Below are 24,544 nucleotides of genomic sequence, written 5' to 3'. Positions count from 1 at the left end.
TTCACACACATAAGAAGTAAATTATTTTCATTATTTAATTCGCAGCACACTTTTTATGAAATGAGAGTCAATATGACCACTAAAGCCCAAATTCTCTGTTGATTGCAAGCGGCCAGCCATGTCGCAGGACAGAACACGGAGCCAGGGTCATTTTTACTGCCACCTAAAGTAACAAACATTCAGCCACTGAAATGCACACACATAAACATACATCCATAAATAAAAACAAGTGAGATTTACTTTGCATATTATATGCTTTCATTCCATACTTGAAATAACAAGCATGGTATCTCTTTTAAATAACTTTAATTTTCAATGTTGAAATTTTATTCCACGCATTAAGTGTTTAAAAACTCCAATCAGGGGCGCCTGGGTGGCTCAGTCGGTTAAGCGGCCGACTTCGGCTCAGGTCATGATCTCGCAGTCGGTGAGTTTGAGCCCCACGTCGGACTCTGTGCTGACAGCTCGGAGCCCGGAGCCTGTTTCAGATTCTGTGTCTCCCTCTCTCTGCCCCTCCCCCGTTCATGCTCTGTCTCTCTCTGTCTCAAAAATAAATAAACGTTAAAAAAAAAATTAAAAAAAAAAAGTCCAATCAGAACTCTTACCTTAATCCTTGCCTAACTTATGATTACTACAGCTTTTGTGATTTCTGTTACCAATATATCTTTTTAAAACATAAACCAAATTATGCATTAAGTCAAATTTAAGCTCCTTGTTGCGTATTTAGTTGGATCGTGATTGCATTTGTGTATGCAGACAATTTACCAGGAGAGGGACTTTTAATGTACCCAAAGGATACAAAGCTGGGCTGTGCTACAAGGAAACAAACAAAAAAAAACTGTTTTTGGTCTCTCTCTCTCTCTTTTTTTTGTATTGCTACAGTTTTAAAATCCTCCAGTCTCTCATTATGTCAAACTATATATGCAGAAACAATCTCTCAAGTTTTGTCCAATAATATGCCCACTTTGTGCTACTGCCTACAATCGTAAACATGAGTAAATAAACCTAGGTCCTTCCTCTTTGAGAGAACGGAAATTTGTAAAACATTTCTATCTCCTTTCATGTGTTCATGAGTCCCTACAGATTCTACATAATATAATGTACACGTGTTCGAAAAGACTTCCAAGTGCAGCAATATTCTCCTGGAATCGGAGACTTGCTGTGTTGTCTGTATTATTGAATCCTCAAAGCTACCGTTCTACAAAAATGCAAAGCAAATTTAAAAAGTCTGTATCTATTTCCCCCTCAAACTACTTCTGTTTTACTCCCATTAAGCTGGTTTTCATGCAAGGTTAAGGTGGGGGGGGGGGGTGAAATAATGCATTTTTTAAAAAAGGAAAGAAAGAAATAGGAAAGGAAGAAAGGATCAGAAAGGGAGAAATGAAAAGAGGGAAGGAAGAAAAGAGAGAACACAAGGATGAAAGAAATATGCTATATAGATACTCAGTTTTTAAGTACTTTTGCATCTCTGGAGTTTATAATGCTTGTTTGCCAGAAAGAACCATTGGTCTGTCACACGCACAGCTTTTTCTTTTTCTTGGTGACAGGAAAAGTCAGCTATGGTGTTTCAGTCAGTAAAACTTTTAAGAACCATTTCAGGAGGGGATGTGAGTCCCAGTTGTTATTTGTTAGAAACCAGAAGGTGAGAGCGTCAAAGTTTGGGAAGGGTGTCAGTGGCTTGAAAAATGTCCCAGAGATGACGGTGAAACACTTTTATGAAATACTCCATGATAAATGCTCTTGATAACACAAAGGAAAATGCTGTGTGAAATCATGAGGCTATCAACAATATCATGTGTGAAATTATTCAGAAGAATTAATTTCTAAAGATGAAGAAGTTTAGGAATATATTAACCAATTTACTCTGCTTATATTTTTCTTCTTATATGTGTACAAGATGAATTAATAATAGATACTTATGTCAAAGAGGTTTTGTAGTACATATAAAATAAAAATTCAGAAGCATCATTTAGTCAGTAGTTTTCTGTTTCTCGGCAATACATAAATAAACGTTACATTTTGTTTCCAAAACAATAATGCACATTTAATTTTACTGAAAGTTAATTTTGAAAGGAAAAAAAAACACAGGAGAAAAAAGCAAAAGGTTTGTATGCTCTGAAAAGAAACCAGAGTATACGAAAACGTGCTCAACATCACTAATCATCAGGAAAATACACGTCAAAACCATGATGAAAAATCACTTCACACCTGGTAAAATGGCTATTATCAAGACAGGAGGTAAGAAACGTTAGTGAGAATGTAGAGAAAAGGGAACACTTACAGAAAGTTGGTGAAACTGTAAGTTGGTACAGCCATAATGGAAAACAGTATGGTCATTCCTTAAAAATCCTAAAATGTTAACTAACACATAATCCAAGCAATCCCACTCCTGGGTGTATATCTAAAGGAAGTGAAATCAGTATCTTAAAGAGATATGTGCACACCCATGCTCATTGCACCATTGCTTCTAAGAGTAAAGATATGGAAACAACCTAAATTCTGATGGATGAATAAAGAAAATGTAGTATACAAAACAGAATTAGGAACAAATAGAAAATCTGTACAGACCAACGAGTCAAGAGATTGAATAAGTAATCAAAACACTCCCAACACACAAATATCTCAAGCCAGAGAGCTGCACTGGTGAATTCTACCAAACACTTATAGAATTGACACCAATCCCACGCAAACTTCCAAAATATCAAGGAAGAGAGAACATTCCAGACTTATTCCATGAAATCAGCATTGCCTTGATTTCAAAAGCAGATAAAGATACCATAGGAAAATAAATCTTTAGACCAGTATCTTTGATGAATAGAGATGGAACAATTCTCAACAACATATTAGGAAACTGGGGACGCTTGGGTGGCTCAGTTGGTTAAGTGTCTCACTTTTGATTTTGGCTAAAGTCATGAGCTCATGGTTTGTGAGGTTGAGGCCTGCACTGGGCTGTATACCAGCAGCACGGAGCCTGTTTGGGATTCCCTCTATTCCTCTCTCTGCCCCTCTGCCATGCTCTCTCTCAAACTAAATAAATTAGCATTAAATACATAAATAAATATGCATATATATATGTACATATGTATATATATGCAAACTGAACTCAAGAATACATTAAAAGGATCATACACCATACACCATGACCAAGTGAGGTTTTTTTCTGTGATGCAACGTTGGTTCAACATATGCAAACTAATATATGTAAATAATCACATCAATAAAATGAAAGATAAAAATCACGTGAGCATCTTAATAAGCACAGAAAAAGCATTTGGCAAAATACAACATCCTTTCATGTTAAAAATCCATAACACATTAGGGGCTCCTGGGTGGCTCAGTCGGTTAAGCATCTGACTTCGGCTCAGGTCATGATCTCACAGTCCGTGGGTTTGAGCCCTGCATCCGGCTCTGTGCAGACAGCTTGGAGCCTGGAGCCTGCTTTGGATTCTGTGTCTGCCTCTCTCTCTGCCCCTCCCCCGCTCATGCTCTGTGTCTCTGTCTGTCAAAAATAAATAAAACATTTAAAAAAATTAAAAAAAAATCACAGGTTAGGTATTAATGGAGATACCTCAAAATAATAAAAGCTATATTGACAAACTCACAGCCAACATTAAACTCAATGGAAACAAACTGAAAGAATTTCCTGAGATCAGGAATAAGACAAGGTTGTCCACTCCCACGTCTCCTATTCAGTATAGTACTGAAAATTCTAGTGACAGCAATTAGGCAAGACCAGGAAATAAAAGGCATCCAAATCAGAAAGGAAAAAAGCAAAATTCCTGGTATTTGCTGATGATAGGATCTAATATATATATATAGAAAATCCCAAAGAGTCAAACAATTGCTGGAATTAATCAATGATTTCAGTAAAGGGGCAGGTTACAAAATCAATTTGCAGAAATCCGTGGCATTCCTTTACACTAACGATGCAGCATCAGAAAAAGAAATACAGAAAACTATCCCAGGCCCAAAAACATCAAAAAACAGTAAAATATTTAAGAATAAACTTAACCAAGGAAGTGAAAGATCTGTACAGTAAAAACTATAAGACTTCTCTGAAAGAAAACAATGAAACAGCAAGACTTCCCGTGCCCACGGACTGGAAGAATTAATATTGTTAAAATGGCCATGTTACCCAAAGCCGTCTACAGATTCAATGCAATTTCAATAAAAATACCAAAGGCATTCTTCACAGAAATAGAAGAAATAATTCTAAAATTTTATGTGAAACCTCAAAAGACCCCAGATAGCCAAAGCAATCCAAGAAAAAGGAAAAAAAAAACAAACAAAACTGAAGGTATCATGCTTCCTGATCTCATACTATGCTATAAAGTCATGATAATAAAAACAGCATGGTACTGGCAGAAAAATACAAACATAGATCAATAGAACAACATAGAAAGCCTGGCATATATGCTCAACTAATATTTGACAAGGGAACCAAGAATACCCAGATGGGGAAGGATAGTCTCTTCAACAAATGATGCTAAGAAAACTGGAGAAACACATGCAGAATATTGAAATTACACCCCTATCTCTCACCATTAACAAAAATTCACTCAAAATACATCAAAGACTTAAATGTAAGACTTGATTCCATAGAACTCCTAGAAGAAAACACATGGAAGGAACTGACTGATATTGGTCTTGGCAATGAGTTTTTGGATATGATGCTGAAAGTGCAAAGAATAATAGCAAAGTCAAGAAATGGGACCATGTCAAACTCAAAAACTTCAACACAGCAAACGAAGCAGCTAACAAAATTAAATGTCAACCTGCCGAATGGGAGAAAATTTTTGCAAAACATATATCAAATAAAGGGTATTAACCCACGATATATGATGAACTAATGCATCTTAACAACAATGACAACAAAACCAATCTGATTAAAAAATGAGCAGAAGAACTAAATAGACACTTTTCTAAAAAGGGTGTGAAAATGGCCAACAAGCACATGAACTGATACCCAACACCACTAATCACCAGGCAAATGCAAATCAGAACCACAATGAGATGTTACCTTATACCTATTAGAATAGCTATCATCAAGAAGACAAGAGACTAGAGCTGGTGAGGATTGCTGAAAAGGTAATTCTTTTTCTTTTTTTTCAAATGTTTATTTATTTATTTTGAGGGAGAGAGGGAGTGTATGCAAGTGGGGGAGGTACAGAGAGAAAGTGAGAGAGAATCCCAAGTAGGCTCTGTGCTATCAGCGTAGAGCCTGATGCGGGGCTTGATCTTACAAATTGTGAGATCATGACCTGAGGTGAAATCAGGCATTGGATGCTTAACTGAATGAACCACTCAGGAACCCTGAAAAGGGAATTCTTATACACTGTTGGTGGGAATGTATACTCGTCCAATCACTATGGAAAGCAATATGGAGGTTTCTCAAAAAATTAAAAGTAAATCTACCATATGATTCAGCAATTCCACTTCTGGTTATATCCCCAAAGGAAATAAAAACAGAATTTCAACAAAATATACGCAAACCCCTGCTTTATCATAGCATTGTTCACAATAGTCAAAATATGGAACATGACCATCAATGATTGGGTAAAAAAGAAGTGGTGTATATACACAGAGGAATATTACATAGCTGCGAGAAAGGAGCATATCCTGTCATTTGACACATGTTGTCACATGCTGTCACATGCTGAGACGTTGATGGAGCTTGTGCTGTATGATATCATTATATCTAGAATCTAAAAAAGTTAAACTTTAAAAAAAATAATAATGAAATGGTGGTTACCAGGGAATGGCAGGTGGGGGTACAAGACTGATGGCATGAAATGGTACAATTGTAATGAGTAATAAATAAGCTGTAGCGATCTAATGCATAGTATAGTATAATGAATGTGGGCAAAAAGATTGTATTTTAATGGTGTAATGTGATAAATGTAGCTTCAATGGCAATTATATTACAGTGTATAAATGTATCAATATAACATGCTGTATACCTCAATTTTATAAAATATAGCATGTCACATGTATCAAAATTTAAAAATATGTATTTTATATATATATATATGTGTGTGTGTGTGTGTATGTATATATGCACACAGACACACAGTGTATGTATATATATACAAAGAACTATAATTCAGCAAAAAAGGAAGAAAGAAATCCTGTTATTTGCAGCAACATGGATGAATGTGGAGGACATTATGCTAAGTGAATTATTCCAGGCAGAGAAAGACAAATGCTGTAGGATCTCACTCATATGGGCATTTTTTTTTAAAGCCAATCTCACAGAAACAGAATGGAATGGTGGTTCCCAGGGACTGGGAGGGAGAAGGAAATGGGGGTGATACAGGTCAAAGGGTACACATTTTTAGTGAACAAGAAGAGTAAGTTCTGAGGAGGTGACATACAGCATGGTAACCACACTTAGTGGTGTTGTATACTTGAAGGTTGCTGATAGTAGATTTTAAGCATTCTCCCTACACAAGCAAAAAGAGTTAACTATGTGGGTAACAAATGTGTTAATGATCTTGATTGTGGTAGTCATTCCACAGAGAATATGTATAGCAAATCATCATGTTGAAAACTTAAAAAATTTTTTTTTAACATTTATTTATTTTTGAGACAGAGAGAGACAGAGCATGAACGGGAGAGGGTCAGAGAGAGGGAGACACAGAATCTGAAACAGGCTCCAGGCTCTGAGCTGTCAGCACAGAGCCGGACAGGGGCTTGAACTCACGGACCGTGAGATCATGACCTGAACCGAAGTCGGCGGCCCAACTGACTGAGCCACCCAGGCGCCCCAGAAAACTTTAAATACATAAAATTATATTTGTCAATTATTCTTCAAAAAAAAATTTTTTTTTCAACGTTTATTTATTTTTGGGGCAGAGAGAGCCAGAGCATGAACGGGGGAGGGGCAGAGAGAGAGAGAGACACAGAATCGGAAACAGGCTCCAGGCTCCGAGCCATCAGCCCAGAGGCCCACGCGGGGCTCGAACTCACGGACCGCGAGCTCGCGACCTGGCTGAAGTCGGACGCTTAACCGACTGCGCCACCCAGGGGCCCCCCAAAATTTTTTTTTAAAAAAGAAACAAAAATAAAATGAAGAAATTGCTAAATTTCAAATGACTGCTCTTCATTAGTAGAGATCTAAGTATCTAAGAAATAAGGAAAAGGAGGGAATATATGTTCTGAAAAATGATTTTGGCATCATTAATACTTTAATATATAATTCTACTTCTGTATATAGCTGTCTAACACATTTGCCTAATAAGTTTTTGTTTTTGTAATTTGTTGAGATTATTAACATTTTGCTGGCAAAATGTAAAGACCACTTAAGTAGAAGTCACATATCCCAAATTCTAGTCCTTGAACTAGACTTTGAATGAACTTCAAGGGCTTTGTGCATTATTTTTAACCAGGTTTTCCATTTCCCAATCATGCTCATGATTTCTGTGCAATTTGACATTTATCAGATTCTGCATTTTTTTGATTTACTTTTTAATTTACATCCAAATTAGTTAGCATATAGTGCAATAATGTGATTCATCCCCTACAAATAACACCCAGTGCTCATCCCAACAAGTGTTCTCTTTAATGCTCCTTGCCCATTTAGCCCATCCCCCCACCCACGACCCCTCCACGAACCCTCAGTTTGTCCTCTCTATTGAAGAGTCTCTTGTGTTTTGTCCCCTTCCCTGTTTTTATATTGTTTTTGCCTCCCTTCCCTTATGTTCATCTGTTTTGTATCTTAAATTCCACATATGAGTGAAGTCATATGATATTTGTATTTTTTCTGACTAATTTCACTTAGCATAATACACTCTAGTTCCATCCATGTTGTCACAAATGGCAAGATTTCATTCGTTTTGATTGCTGAGTACTACTCCATTATATATACACACCACATCTTCTTTATCCATTCATCTGCAAATGAACATTTGGGTTTTTTCCATAATTTGGCTATTGCCAATAATGCTGCTATAAACATTAGGGTGCATGTACCCCTTCAAAACAGCACACCTGAATCCTTTGGATAAATACCTTGTAGTGCAATTGCTAGGTCATAGGGTAGTTTTGTTTTTAATGTTTTTGAGGAACCTCCATACTGTTTTCCAGAGTGGTTACACCAGTTTGCATTCCCACCAACAGTGCAAAAGTGTGCCCCTTTCTCTGCATCCTTGCCAATATCTGTCGTTGCCTGAGTTGTTAATTTTAGCCATTGTGACTGGTGTGAGGTGATATTTGTATTTCCCTGATGAGTGATGTTGAGCATTTTCTCATGTGTCTGTGAGCCTGTGGATATCTTCTTTAGAAAAGTGTCTATTCATGTCTTTTGCCCATTTCTTCACTGGATTATTTGTTTTTTGGGTGTTGAGTCTGATAAGTTCTTTATGGATTTTGGATACAAACCCTTTATCTGAGATGTCATTTCCAAATATCTTTTCCACATTCTGCATTTCTAATTGGGTACTAGTCTGTGCTCATGTTGCTGAACCATGGATCACTCTTTAGTATCAAGGCCTTCAACAATATTTATATACCATCACCACGTTCCTTTTCTGGGGGCTTTGATTCCCATGTTTATTATTTTTGCTTCCTGTATTTTGTAAGAATCTACACCCTGCTATTACAAACTGGTCATAAAACCTTTAGTGCTTCTAAAAGTACGATAGGAAAACCAGATTATACCTGTTTCAGGGTATTTGCTCAATGCCTGTCTAGTCAGATCTAGACAAATACTAAATGTGTGAAAGAATTTTGCTTTATATCTTGAGAATTTTCCAATAACAACCATTATGAATTGAATCTTTGTCCCCTCAAAATTCATAAGCTGAAGTCCTAGACTCCAATGTGACTATATTTGGAGATATGGCCTGTTTGGATGTAGTCTTGGATAGATGAGTTCATAAGGGTGGGGCCTTGATCCAATAGGATAAATGACCTTATAAGGAGAGAAAGAGGACCAGAAGTCTCTCTCTGCTTGCACACCCCAAGGACAGAGCACACAGTAAAAATGCTGCTATCCTACAAGCCAGGGAGACACCTTCACCAGAATGTGACCATGCTGGCACCCTGCACTAGGACCCTCAGTCTCCAGTCTATGCAGGAAAGAAAAAGAAAAAAGAATTTTTTAAGATTTCTCATTTTAAATGTTTACTTATTTTTGGGAGAGAGAGAGAGAGAGAGAGAGAGCAAGCATAAGTGGGGGAAGGAAGGGGCAGAGAAAGAGGGAGACACAGAATCCAAAGCAGGCTCCAGGCTCTGAGCTGTCAGCACAGAGCCTGACACGGGGCTCAAACTCACAAACCATGAGATCATGACCTGAGCTAAATTCGAAACTCAACCGACTGAACCACCCAGGCGCCCCCTCCTCCAAAAAAATAAAAATAATTTTTTTTTCCTTCCAGTCTGCAGTGTTCGTTATAAAAGCCTGAGCAGACTAAGACAGTGATTCTCTTTGGTGACCCCTCAAGAGTTTAATACCTTTCTAATGCCATTTTTCCTCATTACCAAAACTTGCCCCCAATAAACTATTTATAATTTTGAGTAAATTTAAATGACTTTATTACATATTTCAAGGATATCTCCTTGACAATTTTATTCTCTTTTCCTTAATTGCAGATCAAAATATTCTTTTTTTGGTAGGTTGATGGTATTTTTGGTCACATATGCAATATTAAATACTTACAGTTGTCAAATATTCTTGTAAGGTGCTGTGTTTGAAATATCTTAAATATTTCCTTTAATCCTTCAACAACAGTTAGAGGTAGGCACTATTATTATCTCCATCAGAAATGAAGAAACTCATGTTTAGGAATTTAAGTAACATATTAGTACCACTCAGCAAATACCCAGATCAAGATATACACTTAGAAGGATCTGAGACCCAGAATTCGTGTTTTGACCATCATACTTCACTGCCTTTACATAGGCAAGTAATCTGTTCTACTTCTGGGGGGTGGGACTCTTCTGGATGCCTTAAACTCATGAGACATAACTGTCGAGAAATAGCAGTCTTACGCTTTTTTTTTAATTTTTATTTTTTAAAGTTGATTTTTTGAGAGAGAGACAGACAGACGGAAAGACAGAGTGTGAGTGGAGGAGGGGCAGAGAGAGAGAGGGAGACACAGAGTCTGAAGCAGGCTCCAGGCTCCAAGCTGTCAGCACAGAGCCCGACACAGGGCTTGAACTCAGGAGCCTGAGATTATGACCTGAGCTGAAGTTGGGCACTTAACCGACTGAGCCCCCCAGGCGCACCATAGTTTAGTTTTTTCATAAGTTGCCCGAAATCTTCATGGTTGTATTTTTATGGTTAATAAATTTAAAATCATCTTATAAGATTATATACTATTGTATATACTCAATGCACCACATCCCTGAGATTTACCAGGAAGATCTGGTAAACCTTCTGGCTCAGGGATGCCTTTGAAATACAGTCACATCATTGAATGTTTAAATGCTTAACTTGAAATTATGCAAAATGCTGGGAACTGTCCTGGCACTTTGAGGTTAGAGATGGTACTTACTGGGCAGATCTCCCAGGAGAGTACCTTCATTCTTTTCCCCAATAAATTATCAAATCATTCAGATAACCGCATGTCACACTCAGCTGAATCACATTCAGGAACAACCCAGCTGGTGTAGTTAGGACCCTAATGCTCTGACTTGCCAACAAGAAGTGGTTAATATATAAAATTTTAGGTCTGGGGGACTAGTCTCTTCACCCTGTTGGCTACCATAGCACCAGGAAGGCTGGCTAGCCCTATTTCAGAAAGAAAGCATCTTTTTTTTTTCTTTTTTCTTTTCTTTTCTTTTCTTTTCTTTTCTTTTCTTTTCTTTTCTTTTCTTTTTTCTTTTCTTTTCTCTTCTTTTCCTTTCTTTTCTCTTCTCTTCTTTCCTTTTCTTTTTTCTTTTTCTTTTTCTTTTTTTTTTTTTTTAGAGAGAGAGACAGAGGGCACAAGTGAGCAAGGGGAAGAGAGAAAGAGAATCCCATGAGGAGCAGAGAGAAAGAGAGAGGGAGAGGGAGAGAGCGAGAGGGAAGTGGAGCTCACCCGATGCAGGGCTGGAGCTCACCAACCATGAGATCATGATTTTAGCGGAGGTCAGATGCTTAAGGACTGAGCCACCTAGGCACCCCAGAAAGAAAGCATTTCTAAAGACATATATTTTTTAAGGTTTTTAAATGTATTTTGAGAGACAGAGCAAGCATGCATGAGCAGGGGTGGGGCAGAGAGAGGGGGAGAGAGAGAATCCTAAACTGGCTCTGCACTGTCAGCATGGAGCCTGAGGTGGGGCTCAATACCATGAACTGTGAGATCATGCCCTGAGTTGAAATCAAGAGTCGGAGGCTTAACCAACTAGCCAACCAGGAGTCCCTAAAGATGTATTTTAACAAGTGTTATGGTTTAATAATTTAGGTCATAGCCCTTTCCATTTCCAAATGAGAGTTTAAAAATTCAATATAGTTGAATTTAGGATAAAATGTTTATAACATTTATTTTAGAATATTTCCTTTTAATGTAAGAGATTTAACTTTCTCTCAGGGCGCCTGGGTGGCATCGTCAACTGAGCGTCCAACTTCGGCTCAGGTCATGATCTCACGGTTTGTGAGTTCGAGCCCCACGTAGGGCTCTGTGCTGACAGCTTGGGGCCTGGAGCCTGATTCAGATTCCGTGTCTCCCTGTCTCTCTGCTCCTCCCCTGCTCACGCTCTGTCTCTCTCTCAAAAATAAAGATTAAAAAAAAAAAAAGAGAGAGAGAGATTTTTAACTATCTCTCTCTCTTTGCTTGATAAAGAGCAAAGGGATTGATAACAAAAACACACAAGGAAGATACGGTGGCATCCCTCCATTGGAGAGGTAGGGGGAAAGTCACTTGTCAAAGGAGGAAGCAAAAAGTGACTTCTCATGTACAGGTGAGGTCAGGACACCAGTGACTGAGATGGGCAGTTGGTGTGATGGTGTAATCTCGGAAGGCCACTGGATTTATGTAACCTGGGTTCTATATCCCCTGTTAGAGATAAAAGACATTGACTTGGGGTCTTCTTGAGTATTCTGTTTCCGTCTTCCTTGGAGAGATCCCTCTCTACCCCACTTTCCTGTGTTGGGTCAACTGGCTATTTGATTACTATTGGGAGTAATCAAAGGTTTGGAGGCCAGTGGTGGGTCCTGCCAGTGTGCACCATGGCTTGGTACAAATGAGTGGATACCCTCCTGCCATCTGCAGTAAAATTTTCTTAATACCTATGATAATGTTGTTGACTGTGGGGCTCCTAGGTAACATCACTGCCATTTTACACTTCGTCTCTATTCCCATTCATTCAGACATGAGTTTATTGACCTGGCCAACTCTTTCTGAGATCTGTGTTAAAGGTCTTTGCTCTCAAAATCTTGCCACACTTTCACTTGATTTTAACTTCATCTGATAGCACATCCTTATGTTTCGGAATTGGCATTATTAAAGATATAGCCTGTATCATTGAAAATAAAGTCTTGTTTCTGTATTCCATTCTCCTTTATTTCTTCCCCAAGTGGAAATTTCCAAGAAAAGAAGGGGCAACATCAGCTTTCCTCTACTACTTACAAACCGATGGTCCTGTAACGCACCTTTATTTTTCACTTTTCTGAATAAATGTCCATTTGTTTCCACAATACTCCACACTTTCCTCACTGACTTAAAATAATATTTTTGTAATTATGAAATTCTTATATTTATTCTTTCCTTGTTTATTCACCTTCATTTTCATTAGTGTTTATTTATGCCAGCAGCACATTTAATTATTGAATCTACTGAATATATTTAACTATCAGAAATGGCTGAATTTTTCAGTGTTATTTTTTTGATCCTACACTCTTACAAAATCTATTTGTGACGTTAGCTTCATGAATATAAACACACATATAGATGTGATTTTATAGTATTTATGGATGAATTTGGGAAGGAATGCTAGTATTTTGAAATTTTAGCAATAAATGCAGTAAATAATTGGGTTATTCAAAAATTTACATATTTATGTTCCACTGTAAATTTTTGTAATCTTTGGTAATAGAGGAGTCCAGTTAACTTTATTATTTGATTTTAAGAAGATTTTTACTTGCTGCTATGAACTAGATTTATTCTTCCATTGTGTTCTAATGGATTATATTTGGTTTATGAAAAATTCTTTTTTGTTCATGCTCCCGTTTTTTGTTTTGTTGCCTTTCTGAATTTTTCTAACTTTTCTAAAAAGATCCAACATATATTTTGTGAAGTACAAAAATAAGTACAGAAAAAAATATATGCTCATTGAGGGAATTTTTTTCAAATTTATAGAAATATATAAACAATCACCCACCATTATTTGTACACCGAGTATTACCCTCTTGCCTTTTTCCATGTATATTCATGCATAAATACCAACAGCAAAGTTACGTGGGATATACAATTCTGTGTTATAGTTTTCCATTTTAGAATATCTTCCCACATTATTAGTTATTCTTCACAAACATCATCTGTAAAGGCTGAAACATATTCTAGACTATGGTTATGACTAAGTTATTTTCATTTATTTACACAGTTTGATTTCTAAGTTTGCTGCCATAATTATTATCTCACTAGGGTCTTGTACATAAACTTTTATTTGAATCCCATACTTTTCTCTAGTTTCATCTCATAGAAATAGTATTGCTAGATCAGATGACTTCAGATGCATTTTCAGGTACATGAAGGAATTAAACTGAAAAGAAGGAAAATACCTGGTTTTTGTATAAGGGTAAGATCTCTCCATACATCCTGGGAAAGGTCATGCAAATCAGCAAAGAGGGTAGATAAAAGTATCCAGAGCCCATGGTGGTGGAGAACCAGGAGAAGAATGAAATAAATCTTATTACATAAAAGTGAGGGTGCCGCAGAGCTGGGAAACAGTAGAGGCGGGGAGAATGCAGTGGAATCCCAGTGCAGATGAACATAGATAGCAGGAACCAGAGTGTGTCCACAGTAGGAAGGGGTCTCTCCCTGAATGGGGAAACACTGAAAGCTTCCTTTTAATATGTCTTCTTACATTGTGGCTCAAATCTCCAAAAACAATCATTCAGAGAGTCACTCAGGTGGAAGATGCATTGCTTTCCAAAAAATTATAAATATATATATATACATATATATATATGTATACACACACACACACACACACACACACACACACACTTACTTTTTGAGCAGTTTTAGGTTCACAGCAAAATTTAGCAGGAATGACAGCTAGATACCCCTGCCCTAACACACCCACACACTATCCCAACCACGCTACCAACATTCTCCACCAAAGCGGTGCATTTGTCACCACTGATGAGCCTATATTGACATGTCATTCTTACCCAAAGTCCATAGTTTACATTAAGGTCAACTCTTGGTGTAACACATTCTGTGGGATTTGACAGGTACTCACCACTGTGGTATCATATGGAATAGTTTTATTGCCCTAAAAACCATCTGTGCTCTGCCTATTCATTTCTTTCTCTACATCCCCAGTAGCCATAGATTTTTTAAATTGTTTCCATAGTTTTGTCTTTTCTAGAATATCATAAAGTCAGGATTATGCACTATGCAACCTTTTCAGAGTGGCTTCGTTCCCTTAACAATATGCATTTAAGATTCTTCCACAGCTTTTTTGTGACTTGACAGTCATTTATTTTTAGCACTTAATGATATTCCATTGTCCAGATGTGTCACAGTCATCCAGAAAGGCATCTTGGTTGCTTCCAAACTTTGGCAGTTATGAATAGAGCAGCTATACATATCCCTGTGTGGAGTTTTTGTGTGGACGTAAGTTTTCAGCTCCTTTGGGTAAGTATGAAGGAATGCAAAGGCAGGGTCACATGATACAGTATGTTTAGTTTTGTGAGAAGCTCCCAAACTGTCTTAAAAAGTAGCTCTACCCTTTTGCCTCCCCATCAGCGATGAATGAGAGTTCCTGTGGCTCCACGTCCTTGTCAGCACTTGATGTTGTTAGTGTTCTGAATATTGGTCAATCTAACAAACACGTGGTGGTAGATCATTGCTGCTTTAATTTGCATTTCCCTAATGACGTATGCTGTGGGGCATCTTTTCACGTGCTTATTGGCTATCTGTACATCTTTTTTGGGGAGGCTGAATGTTCTTTATAACACAGCCTTGGAAGTCACAGTCACTTCCAGATCTTTGATGAACTGTCAAAGCCTGCCTTAATTGAAGGGGAGGGAACGTAGACCACTCCGGGGGTGGAAGGTGGCAAGGTCACATTGCCGAAGAGCATGTGGGGTGGGAGGTATTGATGCAGACATCTTTGGGGAAATACAATCTACCACTGGCAATCTGTCTCAGAGGAGACAGAACAGCGCCTGTGAAGAATGCTCAGAGAAACCAAGCCAAAGTGTAGAGAGGACTAAATGTATTTGGAAGAATATCTTCCGAAGAAGTGATTAACGCCATCTGGGTTATTTGACAGATCACCATTTAAAACACTGATTTTTAACCAGAGGATAGGGTAATAGGCCAGTATGTCCTCATACACCCCCCCCCAACCTCAGCATCTGGTTAAGTTTTAAGTTCATGACACTAGAAGTGATGTATTGAGGAAGTCATGGAACCTATGTAGGTCTCCATTATCTCATCCTTAAAAAGTGGGTAGTGAACTAGAGTTTCTATAAGATTTATTCCAGCTCATCTAAAGCTATATATTTTTATAGTTAACTTACCAGGAGACCAATTTCTCCTTTATGTAAAGATGAAAAACACCTAAGGATTAGGGTCATTTAGGAGGTCATAGCGAAGGTTACCTGGCACTTTTACTCATTTTGAGGGAACCCCTAGAGAAATGAAACAAATATACCAAACTGCTCAGTATTGGCTTTCTGTTTAGTCCTTCTGCCCTGATTCTGATTCTGGAAGAAGGGCCTTTTTCCACAGAGAACACAGATGCTGGCAGATAAAGAGAAGGAATAATTCTTCCAATCCTGGTTTCTTTCAAGTGTTCCAGGGATGAGCAGTTCCAAAGATGAGCATTTCCTGTAAGTTCCTCACCCACAAAAAAAAAAAAAAAATTGTATTCAAAAGCTCTGAGAGGTCTTCTTACAACCCTCGGGTCAAAGTTTAAAAAGAAGGGAAATAAATAGGAAAAATCTTGTGACATCATTTCCCTACGTGGCTCTCATTTCTTGCAGTACTTTACTTTTCTGTCATTTCCACTGGCTCTTCAGGTCCAAATGTCAGGTATCAGAATTCAAAGTGAAACACTTTCCCTTACTTATGTGTGTTTCTGCTCCCCAGAGTCCTAAGCCTGAATTTCGGATTCTATTTTTATAGTCTTCACAGTCGAGTGATGTGGATCATATTGATTGGAGCCAGTTAGGTGTTGAGAGAAATTTCTTTCACTAAAAGCTTTGCATGGCTTGAAAGAGGAGAGATTCAGGCAAGCAGTCAGCCTCAGTATTCGGGAAAAGTCATTTCCAGTGAGGGCTGGCCATTGTTCCTTAAAGCCTAGCCTTCCGCTGGCATCCAACAGTTACAAGTGGAGCTGCCAGTGTCGCCAGTCAGCTTCTCCAGGGTCACCTCATGTTGATCTGAACATCACAGGTGATTCATTAATGCGCCAGGCTGATTGTTTCTTTTTCTTGCACAAAATAAGACATTTTTATTGAGCCCGTAACGAATGGCATGTAACACGCCATTTACGGGCTTTTCCTGTTTGCCATGTCAGCTCAAACACCCTTTCTTCAGAGAAAACGTTCCCTGCCCCTCATTCTACAGTTTTCAGCCCAGTCTAGTCCAGGAGCCTCTTTTCTGTGATGTTTCTATGATATGTTGAGCTTGTGTAGAGTAGTTACATGCTTATTAATTTTATCACTTGATGAATGTGCTTCCTGCCCAGCTGTGGAAACTTTCAGAGAATTCCCTCGCTGATTTTTCTAGCTCAGTGGATGTCACCGCAGATCCAACGTAGACACATTAGATACCATTTGACAACAAATAAATACATGAAGGATTTCTATTCTGTTCTTTTCCTGATCTCCATTTCTTAAATCAGAAATGAAAACTTAAAAAAACCAAGTAATCTCCTCGTGATTGCGTGGTTAATGTGTGGTAGGCACAGGGATGGGATCGAGGTCGACCTGTCTGGGGCCCCCATTCTGTACCCACTACCTTTAAGCCTACATGTCTGATTTAATTTTGGTTAAAACCAACCCAAATGTTGCTGCTTATGGCAAATTAGTCTCAGTGAAACCAACTGAGCACTATTCTCTGAATCAGAGGGGGTCTTTTGAGGAAAGATGCTTCTCGGTTGAAATTACAGTTTACACCAGTGATTCACACTGGGGACAGTGCGCACTTTCTAAGCATCCTATAGTGAAGTCATTATGACTTACCTGATGTCTCAACACAAACACAACGATGTTCCTTTGATGTTACACTGCAAATGCATTTTAAACTTTCTTTCCTAGAAACTTCTAAGCGTCTTTGCACAGGGCTACAGTAAAAACATTGAGGTTGTCATAAGCTCTTATGAGTTAGTATATAAAGTTATTACGCTAATAGTACGGTATGAAATATTCAAGTATTTTGATATACCACTGACAATATATGTGACTCTTTCTCGATATAATGACTTTTAGGATTTTTTTTTGTAATTGTTATTTCATGTTTTTAAAAAATATTGTTTTGTGCTTTACCTGGCTGCTTGATGTTTAGATTATTACTCAATTTTATTGGAAAAAAATGAAATGATTTTAAACCTCTTCCACGTGCAGTTTTATTCACATGTCTGATTTTACTATTAGGATAAATTAGTAGGGTTTTTTTTAGCATACATAGAATAAAATCCAAGTTTTTTTTTTTAATTGTAAAATCCTGAGAGTTTTGGCATACACATATAATCTGTTAACCACCACAGTAATTATGATTTAGAACTGTTCCATTAGCCCAATAAACTCTTCATAGGCAACCTTAACCCCTCACTCCCTGCTCCCAGCTCTGACATACACTAATCTACTTTTGCCCTATAACTTTGCTTTGGAAAGAATGGCATGTAAGCGGAATGATGTTGTATGTAACTTTTGCACCTAGCTTCTTTTACTTAGCACAGTCCCTTTGAGATCAACTTATGCTGTGGTATGTATCAGTACTTTGTTCTTTGTTATTCCTGAGGCATATTTCATTATATATGTCTGCTCCAGATTGTGGCTGAGGAACATGTGAACTGCTTTCAATTCATGAATAAAATCATTTGCATACATTTGTGTGTGTGTGTGTGTGTGTGTGTGTGTGTGTGGGTGTATGTGTGAACGTGTTTATTTCACTTAGATACATGTCTGAAAGTGGTAAGTTTGAGAAATATGTTTTCAATTTTCTAAGGTACTGTAAACTGTTTTACAAAGTTGCCCTCAGAAATGTATGAGAGACCAATTATTCAAAATCCTTGTCAGCACTTCCAACTGCTTTTTTATAAAGTGTATTCATTACCACAGGTGTATATCTCATTGCAGTTTTAATTTGCATTTTTCTAATGGCTGATGATGTGTAACTTTTCATAGACTTGTTTGCTGTTTATATATATTCTGTGTGAATTGTCAGTTCAGATATTTTGCCCACATAAAAAAATTTTTTTTGGTTTTCTATTCCTGAATTTTAAGAGTCTTGGGGCTCCTGGTGGGCTCAGTGGGTTGAGTACCCAGCCCAGCTCTTGATTTTTGTCTCAGTTCATGGTCTCATGGTGAGTTTGAGCCCTGCATTGGGCTTTGTGCTGACAGTTCAAAGCCTGGAGCCTACTTCGGATTCTGTGTCTCCCTTTCTCTCTGCCCTCCCCAGCTCACACTCTCTCTCTCTCTCTCAAAAATAAATAAAAATTAAAAAAAAAAGAAGAGAGTATGTATGTGTGTGTGTTAATATATATATATATATATATATATATATATATATATATACACACATATATATATATATATATATTCCTATATATGTGTGTGTGTATATATATATATACATATACATATATATATATATATATATATATATTCCTATATATGTATATACAATGGAATACTACTCAGCCATAAAAAAGAATGAAATCTTTCATTTACAATGAAGTGGATGGAACTAGAGAGTATAAGGCTCAGACAAATAAGTCAGAAGGAGAAAGAAAATAACATGATTTCACTCAGATGTGTAACTTAAGAAACAAAAGAAATGAGCAAAGTAGGAAAAAAAAGAGAGAGAGAGAGAGGCAAACCAAGAAACAGAGTCTCAACTACAGAGAACAAACTGATGGTTACCAGAAAGGCGGTGGGTAGGGGGATGGGTGGGTAGGAGGTAGGTGATGGGGATTAAGGAGTAGACTTGGTGTGGTGAGCATAGGTTGCTGAATGGAAGTGTTGAATTGTTATGTTGTATGCCTGAAACAAATATTACACTGTACATTAACAATTGGAATTTAAATAAAAGCTTTAAAAAATTTTATTGTCTTTGCATTTTTGTTGAAAATCAATTGGCCACATATATGTAGGTATATTCCTGGCTCTCTCTTCTGTTCGTTTATCTACATGATCATTAATTATCTATCCAATATGGTCTTGACTATGGTAGTTTAAATACGTCTAGAAATCAGATAGTGTGAGTATTCCAAATTTTTTCTTATTAACTAATTAATTTAAAGCTACAGTAGTGCCTTTTTCTTTTCCTATAATTTTTAAGGAAATTATTTTATTTTTCTAGACATACTACTGGAATTTTTATGGCAATTTTGTTGAATATATGAGTCAGTTTTAGGTAAATTAACAACTGAACAATATTGACTTTTCCAGTCCATGAAAATAGTATACATCTCTATGAATTTTTTTATCAAGAGTTTGCATTTTTCAAATTTTGTACATTTTTCAAATGTACAAGTATTTTATAATAGTGATAGCTAAGCATTTCATGTTTTTATTATTGTGAATGGTACATTTTCAAATCACAATTTCTAACTTTTCATTCATAGTATGTAGAAACATAATTGATATTTGTATATTGATTTTTATCCTGTGGCTTGCTAAATTCACAGATTTGGTTCTAGTCTTTCTAAAAATTTTTATCATATTGTTATTATTTTTTGTAGATGTTTTGGAATTTTGTTTGTACACCATCGTTATGTCTGGGGGAAAAAAGATGGTTTTACCTCTTTTTTTTTTCCCATTCTGTACACCTTTTATGTTTTGCCTTATTACATTGTCTTGGGCCTCTGGTACAGTGCTGTGTGGGAGTGAGAAGAGCAGATAGATACCTTTGCCTAACTTCTGATCTCAGGAGGAAAGCATTCGATCTTTTATGGTTAATTTGATGCCAGCTGTAGGAAGTTTAAAGTTGCCCATTATCAGCATGTTTCTTTCCTCCCCTAGTTTTTATAATAAATGGATATTAGCTTTTACTGCATCTATTGAGATGATCATGTGGGTAAGAGTTGGCTATCTGCCCTATTTGGTGTTCTCTGAGCCTGGATCTCTAGTTTAACGTCTGTTAATTTTGCCAAGTTTTCAGCCATTCTTTGTTCCAATCTTTCTTTTGTAGTGTTCTTTTCCTTTCTCCTCAAGGGATCTGAGGATTACCACTGTGCGCTTGTTAGCGTTTTAGGTCTCCTACATCTCTGTTTTGGTTTGTTGGTTTGTTTGTTTAGAAAGAGCGCGAGAGAGCACACGTGCGCTGGGGAGGGCCAGAGGGAGAATGTTAAGCAGGTGCCAGGCTCAGCACGGAGCCAGACGCTGGTCTCCATCTCACAAGTGGGAGATACGACGTGGGCTGAAATCAAGAGCGGGATGCTTCACTGACTGAGCCACCCAGGCGCCCCTCCAGCATGACTGTTGAGGGGGTTGTTACTTTTACTAATGTGTTTATCCTGATTCCCCAGGAAGGTGAGGAAACGTGTAAATCAAGATCTCTCCAGGAAGGGATTCTTGGCTCTTGACACTTTTTTTTTTTTTTTTTTTTTTTTTAATGAATTTCCTGTGGTCACCTGGTTATTGACTAGCTTTCTTTACACAGCCATCTTCTTCTGGGACCTGGCTGCCACTCATACTATCACTCTTGCTATAGGCATGGTTTGCATTATAGTTTTTTTTTTTTTATGGAGAACCACTGCTGCAGAGAAGACGAATTCTCTGCAAATGTGATCACTGATGCCCTCGAATCTGTTCAGAGAGCTGACGGAGTTCTCCAAGTGGTAGACAGAGTGAGAGAAGAATGCCACCCTCCCTGCAGCCGCTCACAATCACGTTCTTCTTTTCTGGCTCCACATTACAGTGTGCAAGTGGAGTTCTAATTAAAGCTGCCCTACTTCCTCGCTGCAACAACAAACTACTATCTGTGCTACTTTTGCGGGCTCTTATGCCTCCCTGGTAGCTGGTAAGCTGCTGTCTTCCTTTTAAAATGTAAATTGCATCTCTGTACTCCCCTGTTCCGATAGCCTTAGAATAAAATGCGGAGGCTTGACCTACAGGATCAGACCCTACACCACCTCTCTCATCTTATTACCTTCTAGATGTCCCCTGCTTTCCCTTTTCAACCACACTGGCTCCTCACTGTCTTCAGAACATGACATGGAGATGCTTTGATTCTCCTCTTCTAGCCCCTAATATATCCATTCGGATAACTCCTTTTCTCTCTTACAGGTCCCCGCTCAAATATTCTTGCTCAGATGTCTCTAATTTCCCCTGCCCTCTTGCCTCAGTTTGCATTATTTTCCTTTATAAAACCTAGAGCTACCTGATACGATCACAACTTACCTATTTTCTATTGTCTTCCTCCCCTAACTAGAATGCCAGTTGTAGGAGAGAAGAGTTTGTTTTATTCACAGCTGTATCCCACGAACCTGTGTTAGGTGTGGGCGTACTCATTAAATATCTGTTGGATGAGTGTATGAGTGAATGGATGAATGAATAGCAGAGAAAGAATGTCAGTGCACTAGGTTGATTATAAATTAGGGAGAAGCCTTCAGTTCGGTGTGACTGTTTCCCTTAGGCAGCCTAGCACACCTGCCTACCCATTGACCTACAACAAGTGAGGCTCCGTACGAATTTGTTCCTTCTTCTCTGAGGGTAAAGTTTTCTTGCCATCTTTGCTTATCTAATTCAGGCTGTATGAGGGGTGTTCTACCTCGATCTTTCTATTGATGCTTTAAAATAAATCTGTGCTTCCTCTTGAAGATGAAAGCTGATAAAGTCTCAGCTGACTCTTTTAGTCCTTCTTTTCTATCCTATTAGACACAAGGCTCCACCTCAGATCTTTCTAGGTAATTACATCCCTATTTTCAGCTTCTGCAGAGAGGCTAAAGATATCCATGACCACATACCAAATCTCTTCAAGGAGCCCTCCGTGTGACTCAATGCTACAGCACCGTTTTGTTCTTTCTGAGGCACTAGCAAAAGAAAAAGCACCAGCCACACCCTTCACTCTCTCTCCAGGGCATGCTTTCCTGATAGCAAATTTTCTATCCTATTTGGAAGAAAGTACAGTCCATAAATATTCTTGACTTCTACTATTGCTGAAGGTGTTTTTAATTTGTTAGATTCTGGGAAGGGAAGTTCAGATGCTTAAGAAAATATTATTCCCAGAAATGTGCCTATGTTATTGTGGTAGGCAGAATCATGATCTCCAAAGATGTTCATGTCCTAACCCCCAGAACCGTATGTGGCAAACATGATTTTGTAGGTGTGATTAAGGATCTTGAGGTAGGGAAACTATCCTATATTATCTGGTAGGCCTAACATAGTCACAAAGGTCTTTATAAAGTGAAGGAAGGAGTCAGGACAATGATAATCAGAAAAGGAGATATGACAGTTAAGTGAGAGCACCACAATCGTAGGAATGCAGGCAGCATCTAGAAGAACCTGAACAAGGCAAGGCAATGGATTCTCCCCTAGGGCCTTTGGAAGGTAAACAGTCCTGCCTTTACCTTTATTTTAGTCCATTGAAACCCATTCTGAACTCGTGGCCTCCAGAACTTTAAGATAATAAATTTATAGTCTTTTAAGCCACTAAATTTGTGATAATCTTTTATAGCCCCAATTGGAAATTAATACACATTTTGGTACCAGAAATGGGGTACAAATGTAATAAATACCTAAAAATGTGGAAGCAGCTTTGGAACAGGGCAGTGGGTAGAGGTTGGCAGAAGTTTGAGCAGCATGATAGAAACAGCCTAGATTAGCTTTAATAGACGATTGGTAGAATTATAAATCCTAACAACTCCCCTGCTAGTGAAGACTCATAAGGAGCATTGTAGAGAAAACCTATGCTGTCTTAGAGACTACTTAAATTATCATGAATAGACTCTTGGTAGAAATATGGACATTCAATATGGTGCTGTTGATGAGACGTCAGAAAGCAATGAGAAACATGGTAATGGAAAGTAGAAGAAAGACGACCCTTGTCATATAGGGGCAGAAAGCTTCGTTGAATAGCATTCTATAGCTATGTAGAAAACAGAACTTGCAAACTCAAACTTTGAGATTTAGCTTACGAGATTTCCAAGCAAAGTGGTGAAAGTCTGACCTATTTTCTGTCTTATTGCTTGTGATAAAACATGAGAAAAAAGAGACAAACTGAGGGAACATCTGTTAAGCAAAAACAGACCAAGACTTGATTTGGGAAATTCTCAGCCTGTCTGGATTGCCAAACATGCTAAAATTGGGAAATTTGCTCTCAGGAAAGCATGCCCTGGAGAGAAAACCAAGGGTGTGATTGGTGTTTTTTCTTTTGCTGGTGCCGCAGAATGAACAAAATGGCGCTGTAGCATTGAGTTACACTGAGGGCTCCTCCAAGAGATTGGGCATGTGGTCGTGGATCTCTTTAGCCTCTCTGGAGAAACCAAAAATAGGGATGTAATTACCTAGGAAGATCTGAGGTACAGCCTCTTATCTAATAAAGTGAATCCTCACCACACACACAGGAGATCCAGAAGGTTTTGAGAATTTTATCCCGGCAGAAACACTGCCTTTTGGTCTGAAAGAGCTAGCAGAGAAGATAAAAAGAAAGAGGGCTGTCAGACTCCCCAAACTCCATAGACAGGAATTGCGATGGTAAAACCACTGGGCTGCAAACATGTGCAGCCACAGACTAGACAGACTTAGTCCCAGGTCTGGGAAATGATTTTTGTTTGCCAAGCTGGATTTCAAAATAACTTGGGATTGGTCATAGTGTTTTTTTTCCTTCATTGTTCTTTTTTGAATGAGAATGTCCATAACTGCTACCCCATGTCTGTCTCAGATGTTTATTTTGGGAACACATGACTATTTTTTGAGTTACACATGGTCTTAGATGGCAAGGAATATGTCTCAGGATGGATTTTTACCCAGAGTGTCGCCCATCCTTGATTTAAAAAAAAATTTACGTGATGAGCTGTTGAGATCTAGATGATATTTGGGGCAGGGAGGTTGGGTTGAAATGTTTGGGGATGTTGAAATGGGATGAATGCCTTTTGCACATGGGATGGGTATAAATTTGGGAGGATCAGAGGGAGGACCATATTAGGCAGAATAAGGGACTCCCAAAGATGTTTATGTTCTAATTGCCAGAACCTGTGAATATTTGACTTGACACGC

The sequence above is a fragment of the Felis catus genome, chromosome A2, assembly GCF_018350175.1.
Source record: "Felis catus isolate Fca126 chromosome A2, F.catus_Fca126_mat1.0, whole genome shotgun sequence".
In the NCBI taxonomy this organism is placed as follows: domain Eukaryota; kingdom Metazoa; phylum Chordata; class Mammalia; order Carnivora; family Felidae; genus Felis; species Felis catus.
Note: the sequence above shows the minus strand (reverse complement) of the source record.